Below are 26,799 nucleotides of genomic sequence, written 5' to 3' on the forward strand. Positions count from 1 at the left end.
ACTGTCATTAAACAACAAGGCCCTGCCATACCAGATAGTGACGGAGAAACAGAGTGAGTGAATTTAAAAAAAACAGACTGTACACTGTATCTTATTCATGTATTTTCAATATCTGTAGTTTTCTGAAAATAAAATGAATGGCTGTTAATCTTCAGCTTATTTCTATTTATCCTTAACATGTCATTGATTTGTTAGGCGCAGGAAAATCTCCTCACCTGCTACTTGCTCAAACATGTTTTGAGATCTACCAAGGAGTGTTTCCAAGACACTCACACAGACACACACTGATTTTCAAAATAAAAGCCTCACTCCTATTATCAGACATGTCAGTGATTGTTTCCAACCCACCCAAACACACAGACTCTCTTACACAGACCTCAAAATCATTGCAGAGCTAACTAGCACTAGCAACCCATACAAATTATACATCAAATCGACCGGTGTAGTGAGGAGAAGTATGTTCAACAAGTCTCTTGTTGACTTTTTCAGCTTTCGCTTTACAAGATGCACATGAAAAACGCATGTGTATCGAAAGATGTGCGCAGGCAGGGTCCCGGCGAGCAACATTGGCCCACTCAAAATTTCTTGTGAAATTTTCTAGTTATTATTATTATTATAAATTATTGTTATTATCATTTTACTCATAGGCCTACTATGTTTAAATGCACTTGTGAGCACTTCAAAGATGTTCTGATCAATATTTTTATCATCTGTGGATCAAGTGACTGCATGTATTCTGCACCTATCCTCTGCAATATAATGTTTTTTACCTGATTGTTTTGTTTGCTGTAAGAGCTGAAGGAACAGGAGTCCAAACCTGAGCTTAAAGTATACAGAATGTTGCATTCATTTAGATTAGATTCATCAGTTAGACAGGAACACAATTTTTAATAAATACTAATGTTATACTAATGACCGGATAAGTGTTTATGTGTCGGTCTTGTGTTTATAGCACCTTGCATGTACCCCAGGTGGACAAAATAATCAGTCACTCTGTGGCACATGGCAACAGAAATAAATTCATTTTTCTAATAAAACATCCTCCCAGTTTCAGAGGCATATGCAGCCACAAAGTTTATATATACGCTGTTGAAATGTGTTCACTTGTTTTCAGGATACGTTCATCATCCAGATTTTGTCTCTTTTGCACTCTTTCCAGTCACACAATCTGGTCTGTACCCTTAGCAAAATATGCAAATTTAAATGTGATGTGTGGTTATGTGTTTTGGCAGGGTGGACAACCTTGTCTGGCTGGGAAAATAAAAGTAAATGTTCAACCTGTGCTACAGGGTGGACGTACACATTGCAGAAACAAAGATAGGGGTTTATTTATGAGGAAACAAAGTATGCAGTTTATGCAATAGGTAAAATAGATAAAAATTTGGATTTAATTAAGTAAAGTAACACTATTTACACTGTTTACTACTAACAGGCAGTAAACAGTGTAATCTTTATTGAGGCGAGGTGATTCAGTTCATTGTCAGAAAAAGTGCCATGTGAAAAGAGTCTACTGTTTAAGAGTTTTTCGCTGATATGAAGAGTTTGCAAAGTATAGTTTTTTTTTTATTTTGGATTACAGTTTCTGTCTGTAGCAACATTAATTGCTACAGATCTGTACTTTTTTTCTTTTTCATAACGGTAGCCTCAAATGATATCCAAAGCCTGAATGGTACAGCACAGGGATTCTTAATTGTTTTTATTTCTCAAGCCCAAAAAATAGAGGCACATTAAACCTCAGATCTCTATTTGATCAGATTTAGTCACAGTGATGCATACGAGACAATCCTTATTGCTGATTTGCTTTCCAATTGTATAATTGCCTCCCCTGAGACAACAGCGGTGAGATTGAAACCTTTGATTAGAACAGCCATTCTTTTGCATTCTGTAAGTGGGATAAAATTTTATTACAGTGAAATTAAACCATTCTTCACCTTGCTGTGAGCGCCCCTCAGGACCCCTACCTGAAGATGATTTGAAAAACCAAAGGCACATTAGTTACACCACTTACCTTAACTCAATAACTCCTGTGTTATGTTTCTTGTTGAAATCTACTCTCAAATCTTGCAGAAAAGCATGTAGCAAATGGTTTTCAACAGTGCATAACCTGAAGCTTCATAAAACTTAAGAACCTGTGCTTTGGTTCAACCTTCTGCCTTGCATTTTCATTAATGAAAAAAATCCCTCCTTTCTTATTCTGCAAGGTACAAAAGCAAGTCTGTGCCTTCACCCATGGGGGCCAGCCCAGCCCAGCCCATAGCAGGGACATGGGTTTGCCCTCCAGTGGACCCACCACCCACAAGAGGAGACATAGGGGTTTGGTGCAGTGTGGATCAGGTGGCGCAGGATGCCACCAAGGTGTGATTCCTGGTTGTTGAAGCTAGAACCTAAACACATGTGTGGGTGGATGTGGGGGTCAGGTGACTAGGACAAAGTGAATTTAGGTTGGAGGCCTATTGAAACAGGGATAATGCACCTGGACTATCCAGTTTAAGAAAAATCCAATTACATGTTGATCAATAACAGGTTAATGATACCTACGATGCCCTTGCTGTCTAAGAATGATTACAAAGCCAGTAAAGCTCTTTGAATTGAAACACAGATACAAAGTGAGGCACTGAGCAGGCTGGGTTAACTGGAGGAGCAGTAGTTCATATGGAGACCTTCCACTGTTACTTTGTATTAGTTTATACAGCAAGAGGCAAACAGACAGAGACAGTATACTTACAATCCTGTCTGTCAGTGTCTGTGTGTGTGTGTGTGTGTGTGTGTGTGCCGGCATTAACTCGGTGTAAATGCCAGCAGCATCAGTCAAACTGAAGGTCAGACTGTGAAACTGACCTTTAGACCCTCATCAACCTCTGTGTCTGTATCTGTTACGTTCTTCCTCCTTGCTTCTTCCTCTCATCTTGCCATTATCTCTCTGTTTTGGCTTTGTTTCAGTTAACAATTCAATTCAATTAAACTTGCAGTCAAAAACACATGCGCAGGGTTGTAAAAATAAACAGTATGATTAAGGAGAATGTCCTCTGTATTTTCACAGATTATTCAAACTGCTTCTGGTCTCAAAATTAACCCAGCAGTTAAAAAAAACAATATACCAGCACCTCTAAATCTAATTAATTAACATATTATATCTCTTTGTTTAATCCATACAAAAAGTGTAGAAATTTGTGAATTTACTGTGGGCTATGTGCTCATCTCTTTGTTGGCTGGTAGCAGTGCCTTCCTCAATGCCTCCCGACTGCCAGGAAATCTCACATTGACAAGACACTTAGTTTGTTTTACCTTCAGAGAGTCAGTCTAGCCCTTCCGGTGTTTATTAAACTAACTGGCTACTGGCTCTAGCTTCATATTAAGCATACAGACATGCGAGTGGTGTTGATGTTTTAATCTATCTTTGGGCAAGGAGGGACATACATATATGTTCCAAAATATCAAACTCTTCCCTTCTCAGTTTGCAAATTGTTTTGAAGCTTTGTACAATGACTCTTATTCCATGTCTTTATCTGACTACTGCCTCACTCATTCTTATTGATTCTGGAGGTGTTTTGCCTGACAGTTCCAGATGGAGAGATGGCTGGCTGATATGGACAAGAAATGGAGAAAATCTTCCCAGATGGTCTCCATGGTCAAGCAGTTCCTGGAAGAGGACGTTAAGAAGAGCCAACAGGATCCCGGCAGTCCCACTTTACATAAATTGTTCATCGATCAGAATAACCAGTAGTTTAGGTTTCCGCCTGTCTCTGCATGTCTCCCCTTCTCTCTTTATCTTCATCTCTCCATACTTGACCTTTTCTCTTCAGTCATGCCTGTCTTTACTGTCTTGACTGCTTTCTGCTCCCAAAAGAATTCAGTCAACTTTAACTGAACTTTCTCTCATCCCCCTGTACTTAAAGTCCTCAAAACAGTCAAAACATGACTGATCCTTTGTTTTTTCTGTATTATATGGCATGGCATAAAGAATCGCTCTTAAATAGGAGTTTCTGCACTTGGAGTTATTCATTTCAAAAGCATTTTCAAACGTCATGATTCCTGTGCATGCTCACTGTACCTTTTATCAATACTTATTAATTTTGACTTTTAATGGGGTATTTTTTTGCCTTCAAATGTCCCACCAGTCTCATTTAACACCCTGTTCTGTTTTTATGTCGTATAATAAAAGCACCAAGAGAAATTATAACATCAAAACAGCACTCAACATTGTATGAGCATTTATTTTAAAAATTGTATGTTTTGTATATGTTGAACTGTAATCCAAAAGGTGCTCATGAAATCACATTTTTGCCCTTTCAGCAATAGCCTTTCAATCTATAGTTTGTAACTATCTCTCTAAAGAGAGATAAGATGCTCTTGTGGTGGATTCAACTTGCCTTCATAAGCACAAGGAGCTCACAGGAAATGATAACCTTTCTGATTTGACAACACCCATGGTTAACAACAAATGTAAGCAGCAGGACATGTTGGGTTTGCATTAACAGCAACTTTAGCAGAATTGTAGCAGAATGAAAAGCAAACGGTGAGGCTGATATGAGATAAACTTAGAAACTGGCACTGGATCAGATGCATGAATTGTTTCCTGCAGTTCCCTTGCCCATAGGTAGGTAATTAGAATCACCACTGACAATGAAATGAATGTAAATACATTAAATGACTCTTTCAGAGAAAATGCAGATAATAAACAGTAGCACAAACAATGAGTGATTTTAGAAAAACCATACAAATTACTCCTCTGCCTGCCAATTACTCATTAAACTTTTGTACTTTTAACCAGGTATATTTTCTAGCTCTTATTTACTACGATGTGAAAGGTGGGAATGGGAATGTTACATAATAAACAACTGCACGGAGAGATAGAGAGCATGTGGTAACAAATGAAAACAGAGGTAGGGATGATGAGAAGGAAAGAAGTGGAGGGAGAAATAGGGGAGAACAAAAAACTTATTCCTCTGTGATGTACACAGTCCTCCCTGAAGAATCCCTGTATTACAATGAAGACTTTCCGAATTAGAAAATAGACAAGTCATATCCAGGCCTGGGAATCTCAGCCTTACAGGAACACAACCAGATTATGCAGAACCAAAAGGGAAAGAGAAATAATTATGTACTGAACAAAATGTCATAAATTCATAACTTGACCTTTTCCATAAAAACAATCATAGACAAACAATAATAGAACTGACCTGCTGCAGCTTGGTTGAAACCGTCTGTATAGCATCAGTGTTAAGTGAAGTCTGCAGGACTTAGTAGGAGCAAAGGCATTTTCTTACCTATTGGGAATAGAGTACAAATCATGTAACATGCAACATACATTGATCACACTGTACTGTTCTTCCACTGCAAATGCCTGAGGTGGTGAGGTGAAAATGAGTTGTTTAACGTTAATGAATCCCTATGGGTCATGTCATCTCAGTCTTGGTGCTATTTTTCTCACTGCCCCTCTGCCTTTCAGCACTTTGACACAACTGCTGTTAGTTTTCCCTTCAGCTATATGAAACTATACAAGGTGCAAAATCAGCATAGCCTTTATATTAAAGGTTTAACTTTACCTTATGTTTAACTGTTGGCTGTGTAACTTACTTCAGTGGTGGCATTTCAGAGAGAAATACACAATGTTATATTCTAATGCACCAGCTAATCAAACAGCTCACTTCACAGTCAGACAGGACACAGCGGGTGCTGTTATGATGACTGAGCTGTTTGTTCTAGAAAAGTGGAATTTCTGTCTGGTGAAAAGAGGATTTTCTGTCGCTCCTTTCAGCTTGTTTGGTTATTTGGTGTCTCACAGTGAAGGTGACTGTTCTTAATTAGGACGAAAGGTGCAATAGGGACGAAACCACAAATGACTCATTGTTCAGGGAGGGGTTGTTATCACCTGCTACATAAAAGAAATAAAAATAGAATTACTGGGTATTAGTTCAGGAAATAATCAAGATGTCACCGTCAACTGATATGTCTGGTTGTTAGTGGCTGTTCTATGCAAGATCCTGATGTTGCAATGGAAGGACCAATTAGCTTTCACTTCCTTTAAGTTCTTTGCTTAACCCAAATGGAAAGAAAATACAGTAACATATATATTTTTTTTATCTATGCCACATATATTTTCCAACATATGTCCACCTATTTGAAATTGGCCCATCAGTCTTTCAACTATATGTACATATATATTCATATATGCACACATATATTTATATATATGTTTATATATATTTAAATACTTAACTTATATATACACATATATTTACATATATATATATATCTCCGTCCTCATCCTTCTTGACCTATCAGCTGCCTTAGACACTCTTAACCACAGCATCTTGCTAACTATACTCTCAAACATGGGCGTCTCAGGCAAAGCACATGCGTGGTTTAAATCTTACCGCTCTGGGTGCTCCTTTAATGTGTCATGGGTGAGGCAAACCTTCGCAACCCACTTGCCTTCTCTTTGCATTATACACCACTTGCTTGGGGCCTATAATCAACTCACATGGGTTCTCATATCACTGCTATGCTGATGACATCCAGCTCTACCTGTTGTTCCCACCAGGGGATTCCACTATTTCAGCCCAAATCTCCTCATGCCTCTCTGACATCTTTGTCTGGATGAGGGCACACCACTTGCAACTAAACCTCTCTAAAACTGAACTCCTGTAACTAACTGAGCTGAGTTAGCACACGGGACTCTCAGTTACTGGCTCTCGGTTTTTGTACAATTACAGCATGTTGGTAACAGATACCTCAGCTTGAGCTTGCATTTGGTTTGTCCTGTCAGACCTTAAACAGCCTCCAACACAGGAGCATCCATCCATCCATCCATTTTCTATACCGCTTATCCGTCAGAGTCGCGGGGGAGCTGGAGCCTATCCCAGCTGACTACGGGAAAGAGGCAGGGACAGACAACCACACACTCTCACACTCACACCTAGAGGCACTGTAGAGTAGCCAGTTAACCTAATGTGCATGTTTGGGCACAGGGCACGCAGGCACAGCAAACTCCACATAGAAGGGCCCAGACCGGGAGTCGAACCTGGAACCCTCTTGCTATGAGGCGACAGTGCTAACCACTGCACCACCGTGCCACAACACAGGACCAGCCACATGAAAGAAATCAAGTGTCTTTCCAAGTAGCTAATATCACTTAGTCATTGTCGTGTCTGTGTGGATAAAGGTATTGTAATTCTGTCCCTGCTCTGCAATCTCATCTCATAAATACATAGCTGGGATAGAAAGGACACACTGATAATGCCCTCCATCCATTATGTATGTGTTTGTGTGTCTGCATCCATGACTGTGTGGTTTATGTGTGTGTTTAGTATACATATTTAAACACATACAGGCCAGTGGTGTATTTTTCATGGTAATGGCTCTATTCCCTGTACGTCAGACTTTTAATGCCTTAATAGGCACATTCCCTGTGGAAAAATAAGTTATTCTAATAGACCTTTTTTTTATGTTTGTTTCCACTGTAGCAGTCATTTCTTGGAATTCAGTAGCAGACTCAGTGGCATATTTTAATAAGGTTGGGAAATCTATGATTGTGTGTCTACTTGTAAGTGACAACCCTTAGATCTAAAATAGTCACATCACAATGGCAGCCACCGGGATTGCGTAGCTCTGGCCAGCTATATAACAGTTCAGGAGTTGCACACAAAAATTTTAAACATCTAGAATTATGTTAACTTGAATACTGATGCTTTCACTACTAATTCCTGTGATAGAGCTGTGTTGTGATAGCTAACTTACGTGTTGCAGAAAACCTAGTTACTTGTGTCAATCATTTATTTTTTTAAGTTTGACCTAGAATTTAGTTGGCATAATTATGTGTGTGTGTGCGCGCGTGTGTGTGTGTGTGCATAATATATCTCTGTCTGTTCAAAAGGCCATTCTCACAGCAGACATTGTGACTGGTGTGAAACAAGAAAAGTCCCATGCATCTTCCCTTGGAATTGAAATCTCCCCTTTCAATAAATGCCTTCAAAAGGCAAATGCTTGACAAAGGCCAAGTACTACCCACAGCACTGACTGGTCTTCTTGCAAGCCCCTACCAAGTAACCGCTGTTTTGTGCGATGATGTCACATGAATCAGTCAACTTCGTGGAGTGGGTGGATTCAAAGCTCTGTATCTAGGCGCTACCATTGCTGGCCCTTGTGACTTGTCGATATGTTTGATCAAAACAGCAGATTAGGTGTTGTGGCTGTGGTGCAAAGATGGGAAATTGGGGATTTGATTTTCTTTTTCTGTGCTCAAATTGTAAAACAGCTGAAGAACTGATCACTGACACAAAACACTGAATGCAAAAGAAATTCATTTCAGCACCAGCACCTCTCTGTTTCATTTCTGTGTTCAAGTGCAGTCAGAAATACCAGGAAGTCTTATCATGCAGAACTGGTCCAGATCTGGTACATATTTCTTTCAAAAAAAAATCATAGAGACAGGCACACATTTAAATTATTTTGGGCTGCATTTCTTTTGAGAGTGCCTGTAAAAATTGCATTGAAAAAAACTGTATATCTTATTGTCTCTCTCTCTCTCTCTCACACACACACACACACACGCATACATCAACATTTTTCCAATCTGCCTTCTCACTTTCCATCCTGTCCTTACCCTTTCTCTCTCCTCCCGCCCTCCCTCAGCTACTTGTACCACTCTCAAGTCTCTCTCCCTCTCGCTCTCCCCCTATCCATGCCTCTTTTGCCTTCCCTCTTTTTTTCTTATTTAATTTTTTCATCGGATCGCCTCTTGATTTATGACTAGTAGCCATGCTCATATGCTCATGTTGTCTTCAGGCGGAAAGAAAGGACAGTATTTCATCTGAGGCCTTGGAGGTTATAACAACACACGCACACATACACACACACACACACACAACTGAAGTGCACCCTCAAAAAGAAACACACAATGCGTTTGTAGCATCCTGTTGTTGCTAATAACTTACCTGCAGGACTCGCTTTCACACTAACAGATATGTATATAAATGTAACCATCATACACTCAAACAGCGATGAATGCATACAAACACACTCACATACTGTCTCTCTCTCTCTCTCACACACACACACACATACACACATTCATTGTTTTATATGACATACTAAATCTCAGTGTCATCTAGTGAACTCAAAGTCCTGCACCAATTAACCGTTCAGATTTCAGAGTACACAAAGCTTTTAAAGCCTGACTGTAAATAAACAGTACAAGCACATAAAATAACACACACATTTACTTTACATGCATTTACAAATATTTACAAGTATCCACATGCCAACATACTGCCCATACAACCATACATGCACAGCCATACAAACATCTGTGCCTTCCTATCCTCCAAGTGTTATTGTTGAACACACATGTATCTATTAATGAATTTCAGTTTTTCGGTCACCACTCCCCCTTACACTTTTGCACATAGAGCACTACACTTATATGAATAAAAATAGCAGGCAGGCCTTTACTGAACTTGCATCTTTGAGGTACTCTAGCAAGTTTCATCACTGAGATACAACCCAGTTTTTCCCGGTTTCCCAGTTCCTTGTCTTTTATATTGCAGATTTTTTTTAATGAATATGTAAAGGGAACATTGGAACTGCGAAGCTGCCAGTGAAGATGTTTCCCGACATATGCCGTTATTATTATGCACGAGTTATGAGCGTGCACTGCAGGTGTGCTGCTAACCCAGGAGAGCAGTTTGACTGATATGACATTTGAATGGCAGATTTAAAAAAAAAAAAACAGTTTGAAAAAACAGCTCTAAAAATAACAAGGTGCTGGAAGAGCCATGATCCTTAGACAATATCTGCCAACCGAAATGTGTGTGTGTGTGTGTGTCCCACCTGCAATGTGTGGGTGAAGTTCATCATAAAGTTAGACTTTTTTATTTTTTTAGGAAACAGGAACACAAAAGCCTCCTGCTGCAGCGATGCATCTGTTATGCTGGAAAATGTCGAGATTTGAACCCTTGACAGCATTCCAGACTATGACAATTTTATAACTTAACCGGCTGAAAAAATGTTGTTTTTTATGCTACATATTATACTGTGAGGGACTCCTAAAACAATGCCACAATTTTCTTTCAGTATTGTATTTACTCAAAATTCACACATTAATGTGTGCACAACTTTAATCAAGATGCAGAATATCATTCATGTCAATCATTTGTAATCCTAGTCAGTTTACTGTCACAAAAGCCAAATGTAAATTGAACCACAAAAAGTTCATATTTTCATTTATTTATTAGTATTTAACTGCATTATCCCCCAAAATACTGATACAGGTTACTGATACAGTGCTATTAATGAAAATAACTAATGGACTATTTTTCAACCCACCAAGAGCAGTTTAAGAGCAGGTTTCAACATGCAACTCTTGAACGGATCTCCTGTGCTTAAGACTTAATTGACTTGTTAACATGTGGTGTTAATTGTGCAGTTGGCAGGCAGCTTGTTGAATATGGGGCACAGCTGACAGCTTTCCGAGGGTGGAATCATGTCACACGGGAGTAACTGTCAGAACCACTCGACAGCTCAAAGAAACAACAAAGTCAAAGTGTTCAATATGAAGCTGTCATGATGTCTTGTGGTGATAATTTTAGCTCCACACGTGGATTACAGTGAGTGATGTAAGAGTGCAATTTCAGATCAGAAAGTTGTTTTGATTACTAAATCAGTGGTTCAAGTGGGTAGTTAAGTATTGAACACCACTTTGTAATCAGGGGTTAAAGTGGGATTTGGCAGGTGGGTGAACCCTAAAATCCAGTGCGGAGGTGCAGAGGGGGAAAATTACTCAAAGTGACTCCCAAATTGATTTGTACTTTGAGCTACCCTTGTTCTAATCTGTAACCATGGATACCACAACCTCCCCTACAGTCAGCCAAATTCGTCCATTTCTGTAAACTTTAAAACTATTCTGAAACTCATTCAATTCCAAAGCCTGCATTAGTGTAAACTGTCCAGAATTTCACACATCCGTTGAATAACACAATGATTATCACTGAATTTATTGTCAGACATTTCACAATGTGAATCAGCCATATAACCTCAGTAGGGGGCAGCTGTGGCCTAGTGGTTGCCTAGAAGTGACTTGTGATCGGAGGATCACCGGTTTGATTCCCCCACTGGACGGGCAGAAAAACTTTGGATGTGGTGGTGTGATTAATGCGACAAATGCCCGCTCCCTTCCATTATCCGGCTGATGTGCCCTTGAGCAAGGCACTTAACCCCCATATAATTTGCATGTAATTTGATGATTTTGATGCATGTGTGTTCAACTAAGGATGGGTTAAATGCAGAAGACAAGTTCAGTGTGTGTATGTAAAAATATATATACTGCCAATAAAGCTGATTCTTCTTCTAAAAAATAAATTTTGAAATGAATGAAAGTACTTAAGCAAACTTTGAATTTCTTTCAGTTTATCAAAGGTCATTTGCTGAGCAGTTTTTAAAGTTATCCTTCTCTTCTATCCCCTATTCCATCCCTCTTCCTCCATCAAGTTATCACACATGAATGTTAATGATGTACATTCTAACAAGTACCCTTCATGACTTGAGGGCACTTTGTGTTGTACAGACTCACACACATCAACCTGTGCTAGATCCTGAATGAATGAACACCACTAGCTACAGTAGCCAAAGACCTATGTCAGCCACTGAAAGCCAGGTTTAACATCAAACAGCTTGTGTGTTTGGTTGACATTTGTTGAGCTCTGTTAGAAACACTGCACTTCCAGGAAAAGCAACTGTGTTTATGTTTGCTCCCTTTCTGTAGGTAGATGCTCACGATAAGTACCAGACATGGCAGGTCTTTCAGTTGTCTTTGGACTTCTCTATAAGTGGTGGTTAGGTAAATAGTTACAGTGACAAGTGCAGCATTCTACCTTAAAATGGGACATTTTTCAGCTTTTAGCAGCCACAAAAAATGTCAGAAATGCAGCACTCAGTGCAGAAAAGACGCTCAGCACCTCAACACACTGGCGATATTCGTAGCCTAGTGTAACTAAGTACATTTAAAGTATTCAAGTTGAAGTACTAGCATTTTATGTGTGTATTTCCATTTTATGATACTTCTTCTACTCTCTTCTCTTCTTCTACTCTTCTACTTCTACTCCACTACATTTCAGGAACAAATCTTGCACTTCTTACTCGGCTGCGGTTTTCTTTTTGACAAGTGTAATCAGTGTTTACTTCAGATTAAGATTTCACATAGAAACATATGCTAATATCATAAAATACAGTTCTTAAAGGAAAAAATTAAAATTAAGATTAAGCCAGTAATTCTCAGCAGAGGTGAGAAGTGAAAGTAATACTGTTAGAAGAAAAAGTCCTACTTTAAAATTTTTAATTAAGTAAGTAATTAGTGGCCTTAGCATCAAAATATTGTATGACGTATGAAAAGTAAAACTACTCATTAATCAGAATGGTAAGTTAGACTGGCAATTATAATGTTTACTTTTTTTTTTACTATAATTATCAATGCATTATTGTGTTTAATAAGGTGTTTTGCGTTTTAATGCTGAAGCTAGTAAAGGTGATTTTAGTATTTCATTCAATTAAACTGCTTGGTACCTTGTGGGTTCAATAAAGTTATGCTGCAGCAATTTAGCTTAATCTAGAACACTGCATCATAATTTATTTGTTGACTATATTTGTATTAAGTAAATCTTCAAAATACCTAGTACCTAATACCTAGTTCACAAATTATCCAATACTTCACAAAAAAAATCAGACATAAGAAAAATGAACACAGATTTGTTTAGAACTTTGATTTTTTTCCTCTGTCCTCTTCCACTTATCATCTTACGACCCCCTAGATTTATCCTATGACCCACTGGAGTTTCATTTGGGCACTTTTGGCCCAATTTGGCACATTTGGCCGATAATACCTCTGTACTTTTCCTTAACTAGGATTTGAGTGCAGAACTTTTACTTTTACTTGCAATGACAAATTATACATTATTACTTTTATTTGGGTAAAGGATCTGAACCCTTGTTGCACTACTGAACATACAATACAGAGAGATCTGTAACACACAAAGCTATTGGCAGAGCTCCGTCTCATCTGACTTTATGTAAAACATTGTGTTAACTGTTCCAGCTGCACTTCTTTGCTTTATTGATCTCCTTTTTTCTGCATTATTGCATGAGCTGGAGAAGCCAAACAAACATTTCTGCATACACATAAACAAGGTGCAAGTTGCATAACAAATGTGAGTGTGCAGCCATGAATTAGTGGGAGTTGTGGAATCAATAAACCGCTGATAAAGAAAAGAGAGAAGGTGGACAGAAACTCTAGGAGTGTGAGTGTGTGTGTGTGTGTGTGTGTGTGTGTGTGTTTAGCTATCTTAATTATCAGAATATTTTCTTGGGTTAAAGTGTGCTTTTCTCGTTAAAAAATGTTTTGTGTTTGTGAGATTGATAATAAAACATTTCATTCAATTATATTTTTGCTCCAAGCATGTTTCATACTTTCCTGGAAAAGTTCTACCTTTGTACATGTTTATATGTGTGTCATCCGTTTTCCACAGTTAAAATAAAAATATTTCCACATTCACCTTTCTGTGGATGCGCTCATTTGACTGAATTTTAAATGTGTCTGTGTGAATGTGCGCTTGCGCTCGTAGCCTCATTTTCTGGTAACAGCACCTCATTATTTCCACATGGTAACTGCTGCTGTGAAGCACAATTATTCTCAAAATGAGAGAGAAATTAATGGGTTTTTAAAAAAAAATTAATAGCTAACCACCAACTGGAGAAACAACTCTACTACCACTGACTGAGAAAATAGGAGATTAACACCACCATATCACCATAATTTATCCAAATACTCTTAAAACACAAACAAGCATCATTCCTATGACAGTAGTGTTCAAAAGGGAAGCAGAAATGAGTTGTATCACTGCAATTTGCACTATGTCCAAAACATAAACTAATGCGTTGACAGAATGACACAAGAGGGGGAGCGATTAAAAGCTTCTTTTCCCACTGGACAGGTCTCATGGCTCGAGGAAGTGCTCAGCTCATCAAATATCATGTTACATTTACATTTTCTGTGACTACGTTGAAGCATTTTCATAACCTAAAAATGCTCTTCCTACTTTAGTATTGGTTTACCAGAACAAGTTACATAGGAAATCAAATTCTAATTCAAAATGTGTGCCAGTGAAAGTGAACATGGAATTGTGCGAGCTAGTTGTTTCTGTGCTTGTTGTTTAATCTTACTTTAAAATACATGTCTTAGAATAGTCTTGTAAAGTAAACCTCCACACTGAGAGACTGTGTCATGCTACTGAAGATCGCTTTCCTAAAACTTGGAATCATTAACTACATAACAATAACGGGAAACATACACAGGTTTACACCACATATAACTCTATAACAACATCCATCCATTTTCTATACCGCTTATCCGTCAGGGTCGCAGGGGAGCTGGAGCCTATCCCAGCTGACTACGGGCGAGAGGCGGGGTTCACCCTGGACTGGTCGCCAGTCAATCGCAGGGCCAACACACAAAGACAGACAACCACACACTCTCACACTCTCACCTAGGGACAATTTAGAGTAGCCAATTAACCTAATGTGCATGTTTTTGGTATTGTGGGAGGAAGTCGGAGTACCCGGAGAAAACCCACGCAGGCACAAGGAGAACATGCAAACTCCACATAGAAGGGCCCAGACCGGGATTCGAACCTGGAACCCTCTTGCTATGAGGCGACAGTGCTAACCACTGCACCACCGTGCCGCCCCTTCTATAACAACATCTTCACAAAATTACATTGTAGAAATATGAGAATATTTTCACATCTGCATGAGAGGTACTCTACACCAGAGGTGAAAAGTGCCACCAATTCTGTTCCAAATGCGTTCACACTGGATATTAATCACACAAAAGTGGATATTATCAGATTTTTATATGACTGGTCTGTCAAATATTCTGTTCAGTTTGGTCAAGTTTGTATTCTACAACCACATGGAGTGGCAAAAGCTGGACATTACAACCATTTATTTATTACTTTTAGTGACCAATTTCAACAGTTTATTCAGCTGTTAATTTTTGTTTTACACAATGACAAATACACATAACACAGTCTATAGGCCACAGTAAAACATTTAAATATTACCCTACATTTTAACAGGCTTTACTGAAATCTCTACAGCCAATCACTAACGCCTCCTGCAAACATATCCCAATATGACTTAGAAACTCAAATTCCCAATATTATCTGTCTTTATTGTTTACAAGCATACATTTTGTCTTACAGTAAAAGCCCTATTGCAGTACTCTGCAAGTATGTAAAATGCTAAAATGTTCTTTTAATGTTTTTAATGTTTCACATATAAAATAAGTTGTACTACATACCGTACATACTGTATTCTGTAATCCATTGCATTAAGAAAGTTAATGCATGTTAAGTGACCCATAAACCCATATTGTAAATTGTTAATTTATTACCTCTATATATTTTGTAACTGTTTTTGCACACTTTTTGCTTTTTGCACTCTTTTTCTGGTGAATTTTTAATCATTTGTGCACTTGATGTGTATTGATTTTTTTTTTTTAAAGCTGGGAGAGGCTGATTGTATCATTGAATTATTTTTGTAATAGTGTGATGAAAGATGTGCAATCAAGGGGAACAAAGAAGAAACTTCTTGAAATTATGTTCAAAGCAACATATCATCACCATCTGTCATACTGACAAATACCTAGAGACACACACATCTCTAGTACACAATCACCAGCTATGTTCCCATAGTCAGGGTTTGATAGTGTGTGAGATTTTGACACCTGCTTTGATTACAGGAGATTTCCTGCGGTGCAGATACTGTACGTGCTCGCTTCCCTGCCGTGTCAAACCTCAAAATACAAACATACACTCTATGTGAGTCTGTGGGTGTGTGTGTTTATGTGTGTATTTGTATGAAAAGGATGAAATGGTTCTTTACTCTTTTTCTAACTGAATGCTTCAATCAATTCAACTCCACCAGGACACACTGCTGCTACGGACTCTCTGATGGAGGCAAAACAGCTGGATCTATCTGTCTCTCTGTCCATCTGTCTGTCTGTGATGCAGAGAGCCTGCTGACACATGTCGATCTGCGGGCAGCTCCCTCTGTGTCTGTCTGTGAGTGTAGGGAAGGGTTCTACAATTCAGGCTTATGCACATCCCTCAAACTACAAATAAAGAGCATTGTTTTGCAAAGGCTTACCCACATAGGGCACTTGCACAAAACTATGAACTTATCCCAAACCCGCTGGTTTTTACACTTCATGAGTGAAGATCAAGATTTTTGGTCTCTTAATGTTGAGTAGAGCTTCTTCAGGACAGGTTTCCCAATTAAACTTCCTTCTGTTCCACTGTACTGAAAAAAAATAATGTAGCTGGTTGAAGTGTACAGGTAGAATGTCTCTTTGTAGAGTAAGTTACACATCTTGTCACAGAGTGAACTTCCTGCTCTGAAGAAAAGTATCTGCACTCCATGCCAATACAACAGGCAGAGAAAGATGAGGGTTTCATAGGATTTCACAAAGGAGGAAATCTGTCACAATAATACCGATATATTTAAAGGAAAAACATGCTGCGTACATACAGACACTGTGGTGACAGTCAATTTGAATTCAGGGTTAATTTCATCACTCATTTCTTTGGCCACAGTAATAGATGAAGGGATGAGAAACATTTGTGTTAACATTGTAGTACTTTACAGCAAATTTGCGTATCACAAAAAAAATTCAGTGTATCTTTCCTGACCCCACTAGTCAGGAAGGTATAGATGAGGCAGAACAATTTGTTTTCCAGTGAAAACGCATGCTGTCCAAACATGTTTTTTTCTGTTCTCAGGATGACTCATCAGCTTATTTTTACTCACTCATCATGCATGACATCAAACGTCTTTAATTCCATCAGTCTCTCTATTCCTGATTATTATCCCACTTGAGAGGTATCACAGCTTCTCAGCATGCCACCATTTCTAACAATGAGGCTCATTTTAATGAGATCTTAATCAGGGGCCATCTCCCCATTTCATTTCAGCACCTGTCAGGTTAGAATGTCAAGAGCTGCTGGACACTGTAATTAACACCATCCGGCACACTTGGATCAGCTTCAGCCCGCAGAAATAAAATCTTGCCTTACCAAGGGATTTCTTTCCTCACATAGAAAAGGCATTTTAATTTGCGTTTAATTTTCAAGTCATAGTAATATGAGTACAGATTGAGATCAAACTGACTGTGTGTAAGAAAGAAACAGAAGATGAGTAAAAATATCCATGATACAAATATATTTAATGTTTTACTATTTCAACAGCAAGCTGTGTATTGCTCAAAAAACACCTGTTTGGAACATTCAACAGGTAAACAGGCCTGTTGGGAACAGATGATAGTGTCCTCACTGGCTGTAACATCAAAAGGTTCAGTCATTCACAAGCAAGGATGGGGTGAGGGTCACCACGTCGTCAAACACATGCCTGTATACAGGATGTTATTATATGGGCTCAGGAACCCCTTTTATAAACTTGTTAGTATACACAGTTCACTTGCAAATGATAACATTCTGGTTTTATTCATGTTTTACACAGCATTCTAGGGTTATAGCTGAAGGCTTTAACACACCCCAAAGCTCAGCTAGTCCTTTAAAGAAGCAGGAAGTCGTTAACTGCCTTCTCTGGTTGTCTTCCTCATTTTTCCATCCATGTTGCCGCATTTGGTCCTCACAAACATTACACAGCTTTACAACACCTGAAATGATACATAATCTTGTTCACAGACATTAAAAAGTCATACTTCAAAAAGTCCTTTTATCACAAAATCATAGCAACAGAATAGACCTGATAGTTTTAGGATTAAAAAGGACTCAGCTACGATGAGAAGAGGGCAGTTTCATTATCTCTCTATTATCTAGCCATTGTGTGTGTGTAAAGCAGTATCTGATTCTCCCTCAATGATGCACAGTAGAAAATTAGTTCTGAAGATTATTACTATTTCTGCTCAGACAGCCTCTTGTTTATATAATAGAGCAAGCACCAGTGACTAGCTTCTATAAAATAGAGGTTGAACATGAGTTTGTTCTACACTATATAGATGAAAGCATCCAGACAGACCTATATGACTCTTTCACAGAAGTTTGGTTCAGCCTCTTACTTCCCATGAAGGGAAATCTTAATGCTTCCGCATACTAAGACATTTTGGACAATACTATGCTTCCAACTTTGCAGTTTGGGGTTTGAACAGTTTGGGGAAGACTGTGCCCCAGTACACTCAGCCAAGTCCATAAAGACATGGTTGGATGAGTTTGGTACAGAAGAACTTGACTGGCCCACACAGAACTCTGACCTCAACCCCATCAAACACCTTTGGGATGAACAGGAACAGAACTGAACTGAACTCACAAATGCCCTACTGCATGAATGGGCCAAATTACCACAAAACAATACAAAATCCTGTGGAAAGCCTTCCCAGAAGAGTGGAAGCTGTTACAGCAGCGAAGCTCTCTGTGGTGGTAACGTTTGTGGATGTAGTGTAGTTCATATAGGCTTTGTTAAGGCATTCACTGGTGGATTTTTCCCTTGTGCTCTCTCCCACATGCTCACTCTCACTCCCTCACTGTCACTCACTCTCTCACATATATGCATCCATCCATCCATCCATCCATCCATTTTCTATACCACTTATCCATCAGGGTTGCAGGGGGGCTGGAGCCTATCCCAGCTGACTATGGGCAAGAGGCGGGGTACACCCTGGACTGGTCACCAGTCAAACGCAGGGCCAACACACAAAGACAAACAACCACACACTCACACCTGGGGCAATGTAGCTTAGCCAGTTAACCTAATGTGCATGTTTTTGGGATTGCGGGAGCCATCTGGAGTAGCCGGAGAAAACCCAGGCAGCCACAGGGAGAACATGCAAACTCCACAGACTGCGATTCGAACCTGGGACCCTCTTGCTGTGAGACGACAGTGCTAACCACTGTATCCACAGCCCACAATATCATTCATCCATCCATATTTCAATGCTTAACCAGAAGCACCATAAGTTTTCTCCAGCCATATCCTCAAGTGCTTAAGAATACTTAAGCTTTCCTTTTTTCTTATTTACTCATAAAGTATTTCTATTGTCACTCTCCACTGTTTGTGTCCTTTTTACTGTTTGGATCAAGCTCCTATTGTACCGTATCTGCATTGTCTTGGTAGGTCATCCCTCTTCAACATGAAAAATTTCTGGTTTATTATTTCCTATGTTTCTTGTGTACCTGTGTTTTCTATTCATCTGTATCATTTTTATATTCATTTAAATCATTTGGTTTTGTGGAGGATAAATGTTTTTCTAGTCCTCTGAGGCACAGAGCAACAATAACAAATGCAACTCGACATTTCCAGCTGGTTGCAGTACGCAAAAGAAACCTTCATAGTCTGTGTTTAAAATATATGTTTGGTGTTGTTTTAATATAGCGTGTCTAGATACTGTCTGCCTAGACTTCCTTGCTACAGAATGTTGTGACACCATCTTTGATGATATGATGATGCGCTGCGCACCAAACTGATGCCAATTACATCTGCCACCCTGGTGTGATGGAAAATAAAAGGAGAGCTGAAAAAAGAAACTTATTAAAAGAAACGGAACTCACACATTACAGAAGTGATGACGGAAAGATGGCATATTGTGACACAGATATATCAGGATGCATATAATTAAAAATGGTTTTTAGTCTTGACTTTAGGTTCTGTGGATACAACACCAACTGTAACACCTTCCACCCTTGCAGTAGTTTTGAAGCAGCAAACTTTTCATTGTTATATGAGAAGATTTTTAGGAAAACTACTTTTACTTGGCTAGACTTGGACGCATTCATAATGCTAGTTTGGTTTATTTACTGTTTGATGCATTCATGCTCATTCTGCTCTCCACAATGTGCTGATCAGCTACAGGAGCTCGCTCAGCAACAGACTCTTACTCCCACAATGCACCACAGAGCGACACAGGAAATCATTCCTGCCTGTCGCCATCAAACTGTTATACTCTGCACTGTGATGGAGACACATACTTTTATATATTCAATGTATATACGTTTCGTACATGTAAATACCTGTATTTTTTTTGATTTATACTTATCTTGTTGTTTATCCTATTTTTATATCTTTCACTTTCTTTCTTGGTCGGGAAAACTGCAAGTGCAATGTCTGTACAAAAAGAATTTTCCCTTGGGGATAAATAAAGGAATTCTGATTCTGATGTGATTCTAATTGTGATTCTGATTATCGCTCTGCTGATCCCAAGTCTGCTGGCACTCCTACTGCAGCCCCCTATTGACTCTGTTCATTGCAGAGTGGCTAAAGTGGCAGCAGGAGATCCTTGGCTGCACTTCTTTTTTTTTCTTTTTTCTTTTTTTTCCACTGTTGGAGTTTGATTTTCAAATAGTGCTAGCAGCTCATATTAACAGACGACAGCTCAGGGAGCATTGAGCTGCAGTTATGAATGCTGGTCTCAGGTCAGTACCTCAGAGAACTGTTCTGACACTGCACTGACAGAGAGCAGTGAGCATGACTGTTGTGCTAATAAGTTTAACACAGAAGAGTATATCATGCGTCAGAGATACTACTGCTCCTGCTTTCTGCTGAAATGTCAATATTCAAGCTAACTCTGTACATCCTTGTGACTGCACTAACCATTTAACTGGTCATGGTCATGATGAAGGGAAAAAGAAAAGTACACAGCAAATTCTGCAGTTGAAGCAAACAAAAAAAAAAGCAGCCTGCTTATATGTTGATATTATATTTCAAACACAGATGGTGTTCCTTAGACAAAAATGAAAAAGTGAACACGTTTGTTTTTAATATGTAATTAATAATGAAATGTCTCATCATTATCTCCTAATTAGCCTAAATGAGAAAAGGTTTATGTAACACCACATATGTCAAGGGGTGTGCACAAGGCAGCAAGAAATAGGACCCGAATACAGATGATCAGGCAGACAGGAACAGTTTAGTGATTTTAAAAGCAAAATAATTATACATAAGCCACAGACAAGGTTACAGATAAAAAGCCAATCAGTAGGTGAGCAGAAGGGAGGCAGGGATTCAGGTTCGGGTCCAACAGGCTGGAAAGTAAAGTCATGATGCAACATTAACGATCCAGCAACTGACTCAGGAAAACGGGCTGGTATATATGCTGACAGAGTGATTAGTGAATGAGACACAGGTGAGTAGAAGTATGTGAGAGTCAGGTAACCATAATTAATGGGAAACTCCAAGGGCATTCCGATAGACAGGGGAAGAATCACACTGACTGCAAAGCTTCACAGAAATGTGTGGGGTTGGAGAAATGGGAATGTGGCTGGAGGGAGGGACAGAGAAAAGCCTGAGGCAGTTCAGACTGGTATTCCTGTTGTTTGTGTGTTTTCCTCAAATAAAGCATACATTTCAAATGGATTTGTCTCACACACACACACAAAAATCACATTATAAAACAGTCAAGGAAATATTCAGGTTACTTGACTATTTAAATTGATAGTTTATTGTATTCCTGATCAATGTTTGTATCATCACTATCATTTTATCACATTACCATTTCAACAGTGTAGAGATTGAACTCTGTAAATTCTTCTAATGAAGATAAATTAGCTCCAGCAGAGAAGGAGCTAAGGAGTAGTTTGGGAGCCCAGCTGGCACACAGATTCCTTTATGATTATTAAACCCACCCAGTTACAGTATGAAATTCAGATTTCACTTCTTAGCACTTCATGCAGTCATGATTCATCATTTCAGTTCATTTAATTCTATTTGTGCTTTTTCCCCTCATGAACCAATTAATGATCATAGAGAAGATGACCATAAAGGCTATTCTAGCAAAATAAAAACACTTTTAAGACATGCTGGCAAGTTAAATATAGTTGTTATATGTGTCCTAACTCTGTCTCTCTCTCTCTCTCTCTCTCTCTCTCTCTCTCTCTCTGGATGTCTGCACTTGTTAGAATAATAATAATTAAAGGGGTTGTGTGACAAAAGGAAAATATCTTAATTTTCATTCCAGTGAAACATCTAAAATAAGCAATACACAGAGATGAGACCACGTTTCACACAACAGATATGATTATACTGTGACTTCATGCATTTATCTGTGCTTTGTGTTTCAGCTCAAGGTTGATGCCCAATAAAAAGCTTAGACAATACAGCATGCATTTCCAGCTTGAAGCAGACATTTCAGGACCATGGACAGGTACATTATGCAGGTCCAGCTTGGAGCAGACATTTCAGCACCATGGACAGTTACAGTATACAGGTCCAGCTTGGAGCAGGCATTTCAGGACCATGGACAGTTACAGCATGCAGGTCCAGCTTGGAGCAGGCATTTCAGGACCATGGACAGTTACAGCATGCAGGTCCAGCTTGGAGCAGGCATTTCAGGACCAGCTTCCAAACGCACATATCGGACAATGTGGTTGTAAACAGGAGCCTGTTTCTTTAGGTTCAGTATAAAATTATACATGATGTAAGTGTCAGCCATATAAATCAGTGCTGATGTTGAGGAATACTCACTCATATCAGAGAAAAACTGCACGCTGCACGGAAGGTTTGGCTACTCTTGTGCTGCTGGATGTTTTGAAATGTGCAGACAAGATGGAACCAGTGCAGAAAGTTGATTCAGTGTCCTGTGAACACTGATGTCATGTTTTCAAGTGTGATGCTGACATGACACAATGTTACTCTCTGGTCCTACCGCGCAACTTCCACATGTAGACATGAGTGTGTTCAGCGAACTACAAATCAAAAAAGGTCCAGTACACTGCAGTAGTTCATGAGTGGTTCTATGGAATAAATCTGATTCTCTGTGTAGAAATGACTTTGCATGATTAATAACTGGAATTGCTGATCTCTGCTAATGCTTTTGTTAAATAGTTTAGGAGGAGAAATAGACTAAATAAGAAACACATGACATGAAAATAACAACATGAACAGCAGAGTGAAAAAAATAGTAATAACAGGTAACAAGAGGAGAACAAGAGTGAGAGCTAACATGTCAAAGCATGTTACATATGTCAGGGGATGTGTTCCATTTCTGTGACTCAATTGCAATTTACATTTTCACAGTACGATGGGGTCTATGTCCTGCTAAAAGTAAGGCGGTGAGCTCATTGTGTGAATTTCAGTTGTCTAATGTGAGGATTATAAAAACTGACAGTTTGTAGCAGAGGTGACAATTCATGCATTTATATTCCTTGGAAATTACAGTCTTATGGTGTCAGTTATGTTAATTTAATCCCACTTGTCAAACAGTGTTGTGCTCTTTTCAGTTTTTCCATAATTGAATTCAGAATTTAAAAGCGTCAAAGTGTTTTTTGTGTGAGTACAGTATATGTGTGTGTGTGTATGTGTGTGCATTTTCCTGTAGTTGTGGGGACAAAAATCTGTTTACACAGTCACATTGTGAGGACCCGCCTTCCTTATGGGGACAAAATACAAGTCCTCACAATGTAAATCATTAAATATTAGGGTAAAGAGTTGCTTTAAGGTTAGACTGAGGTCAGGATTAGGATTAGACAAGTAATGTTTATTGTTATGGTTAGATGTTGGTTAAGCCTCCAGGAAATGAATGTAAGTCTATGTAACATCCCCAAATGTGATGGAAACAAGACTGTGTGTGTTTGTGTGTGTGTGTGCGTGCGTGTGGAGTAAGGACTATTGCTTTTAGAAGAAAAAGAACAAGACTGAGCTCCTGGTGGCCTGTTGCCCTGTTAATGAGACAACTCTGGATGGTAAAATAAACAAATCTGCGGTTCGAACACACTCTGTCTCTTTTGCTCTCTCTCTCTCTCACACGCACACACGCACACAAATGCTTGAAGAGTGAGAGTCTGTGCATAAATAAAACGTCAGAGAACAGGCAGTCAAGACAAACATGCAGATGGTTTGAATAACTTAAAGTTTCCTTCATCTTATGAACTAAGACAAATATTCCATATAGAGCATTAATGAAGTCCTAAACACGTACTAATGAAATGTTAATGGTCACTTGCAGGGACCCTGAAGAGGCTGAGCTGTTAACAAATGGATGCTGAGGATTGCTAAGTGCTGCGGAATTTAATTACATACTACATGACATTAATAATGCTATGATATTCATATTAGAGAGAAAGGAAGAGAACAAAAGTCCTTAAGAAGACTGGCACTTTCTGCTTTCTGTGTTTCTCTGTCTGTGTCAGTAATACTGACTGACGGCACATTGACTTAAGTGCGATATGTCATGCAGCTAAAATCAATCATTGACACAATGGGTGATCCCGGACACGCCATATTTAACATCATACACATGTTGGCTCAGTGTGCGGCACTGATTCAGGCAGGATCCTGTGGAGTTAAGTGGTTTTGACAAAGTGTTTACTTGTTGACACAGTGGGGTGTGCTCAAGTTTGTGAGACTGCCATTCACAGTAGTTTCAATACTAAACGGGGGTTGTTACGGAAAGTGGGGAGCTATTATATAAGCTCTTTGTGGATATTTTGGAACTGCCTGACACACACATATATATACACAATATCCTCACAGTTTCACTTTGTTGTCATTTTGTGTCTCTCTGAAGTCATTTTCTGTGTATTTGTGGTTGCTTTACAACAGCATATTGTGTTGTTTTGTGCTTTTTTTGTGTTGTTTTGTGTCTCTTTGCAGTAAATTGTAGCCTCTTTGTAGTCATGTCACTGATTTTCAAAGATGTTAACAGTTAATTCATACAATAAATAGTCTATTCTAGAAGTCTATTGTCTAAAGAATGTTTCTCAGTGAAGGTCCAACACTGCATTCATGTCTGTGCATTTCCATTCACCATACTGCAGCTTATGCTTCAATTATTGTATCATCTTAAATCCAAAAAAGTGCAAGTAGCAGGTGGATGATCAAGTACAGCAAAGTGCTATAAAGAAAGAAATTGAAAAAAGGAAGAGAAGAGAGGGAGATTTGTTCAGTGCAGGCAGAGTGAGAGACAGGATGTAATTCAGTCAAGTGAGGAAGCACTGATGATTGCAGTGATTTCCTCAGCTGAATTACTGGGAGTTTGCACAGACTAACGTGGATTTAGGGTCAGGTCAGTTTTCTGAAAAGCATCACTTTCTTGTCTTTTAAGTGCTAGATTGTGCGTATAGATGGGTTGAAAAGTTGAAAACTAAAATTACAAAGCTAGCTTGTCATTGACCTTTGACCCCTGTGAGGAAATGTAGATCTATCAAAAAGGCATAAAATGGATCACAACACTGTTTTTAGAACAAAAAAATGATGCTGTCTAATACTGAAAACAATGCAAATTCAACAGCATTAGTGTTGTATTAGGAGACTCTGAAAAAAGTCTGATGATTAAAATCTCATCTGATCTACAATGCCACCACACTACAAGGCAGCCCCGCCGTACACAACTCCTCAGTTTGTGCCCTACACCATTAGAAAGCTTAGACTCATGCAAAGCATTTCAAGATTTAATTGGCTTGACAGGCTACCTGTATTTCATTTTGTTTGTGGCATTGTGCATCATTATTGCATGTGTTGTACTTGTTGTCAAGACACTGAGTCAGCCAGAGCATCAGCCACACCAAGGGACTGTTTTCAGAAAGCAAGAGAGATCCACTTGGTGCAAGGTTTGTATTAGTTTTCACTTCATTATGTAATGTACAGACACTGAGTCAGCTGAAAACAGCAGGGAATGTCAGGGAAAACATTCTTTAGCTCCTGTCACTGCTAAAGTAATAGTTTGTTATGATCTATTTGTGGTGTTATCATGTGATACTTTTTTGTATCTATTTTCCTGTCGGTGGTTATCAGACAGTGAGTCAGCCAAAACACTGGAAATGCCAGAAGGGCATTTTATGAGAGGGATTCTAAAAGTAGAAGCAGTCAGTCATCAGTGTGGCATGCTGTCTGCGCTTCGTTATACTGATTTTAGATATATGTATACATATATCTAAAATCTATTCTTAATGAGAATAGTTTGTGGGGCACTGAGTCAGCAGGAGCATCAGTGATACTTGATCAAAGGAGTGGTTGGTTTAATTCTGAAAAAGGAATGAAGCTGGGTAGCACTGCAACAGCTGCCTGCTGGGTATTAAAAAGTTAAGAATCAGTCCTGGACCAATCCTTGGAATGAATATTTATATTCTGAACCTTACAAATTTACAACTAGGTACAGCTAAATCCATTGTGCTTAAATAGTTATACATTCTCCATCCATTCATCCATTTTCTATGCCACTTATCCATCAGTGTCATGGGGGAGCTGGAACCTATCCCAGCTGAGGCGGGGGTCACCCTGGACTCGTCACCAGTCAGTCGCAGGGCTGACACAGACAGACAGACAACCACACACACTCACACCTGGGGGCAATGTGGAGTAGGCAGTTAACCTAATGTGCATGTTTTTGGGATTGTGGGAGGAAGCCGGAGTACCCGGAGAAAACCCACGCAGGCACAGGGAGAACATGCAGACTCCACACAGAAGGGTCCAGATAGGGATTTAAACCTGGAACCCTCTTGCTATGAGGCAACAGTGCTAACCACAGCACCACCTTGTGATTTCGTTACAATGAATTGTTAGAGGTGTTAGGTGCACATATAGAAAAAGTTGGCTGCAGTGGCCACTGAATAATGATGAATGACACTAATTCAGAATGACACAAAATGATGGAAATTTCTTATTTCTCACACCAGTGTTAGGATTCAGTGAACAGGACTCAAATGAACAACTGAAATAAAATCAGGTCTGGGTAAAAGTCCTAGAGTTACTTTACTGGTCAGAAAGAGTTTGGTGCACGAGGGGGGGGGGGGGTCAATCACAGAA

The 26,799-nt window shown here is 39.1% G+C and overlaps 1 long non-coding RNA gene across 1 annotated transcript in view; it reads right to left on the reverse strand.

Annotated features, from left to right (window-relative positions):
* Window positions 1–3,346: 3,346 nt before the first annotated feature.
* LOC124072367 overlaps window positions 3,347–26,799 on the reverse strand; it is a 48,420-nt gene continuing 24,967 nt past the window's right edge. The window contains exons 2-3 of the long non-coding RNA XR_006845485.1: window positions 5,181–5,267; window positions 3,347–4,978 (exon numbers count right to left, since the gene is read on the reverse strand). This is a non-coding gene — a long non-coding RNA (uncharacterized LOC124072367). The remainder of the gene's footprint in view (window positions 4,979–5,180; window positions 5,268–26,799) is intronic.

The sequence above is a fragment of the Scatophagus argus genome, chromosome 15, assembly GCF_020382885.2.
Source record: "Scatophagus argus isolate fScaArg1 chromosome 15, fScaArg1.pri, whole genome shotgun sequence".
NCBI classification, from domain to species: domain Eukaryota; kingdom Metazoa; phylum Chordata; class Actinopteri; family Scatophagidae; genus Scatophagus; species Scatophagus argus.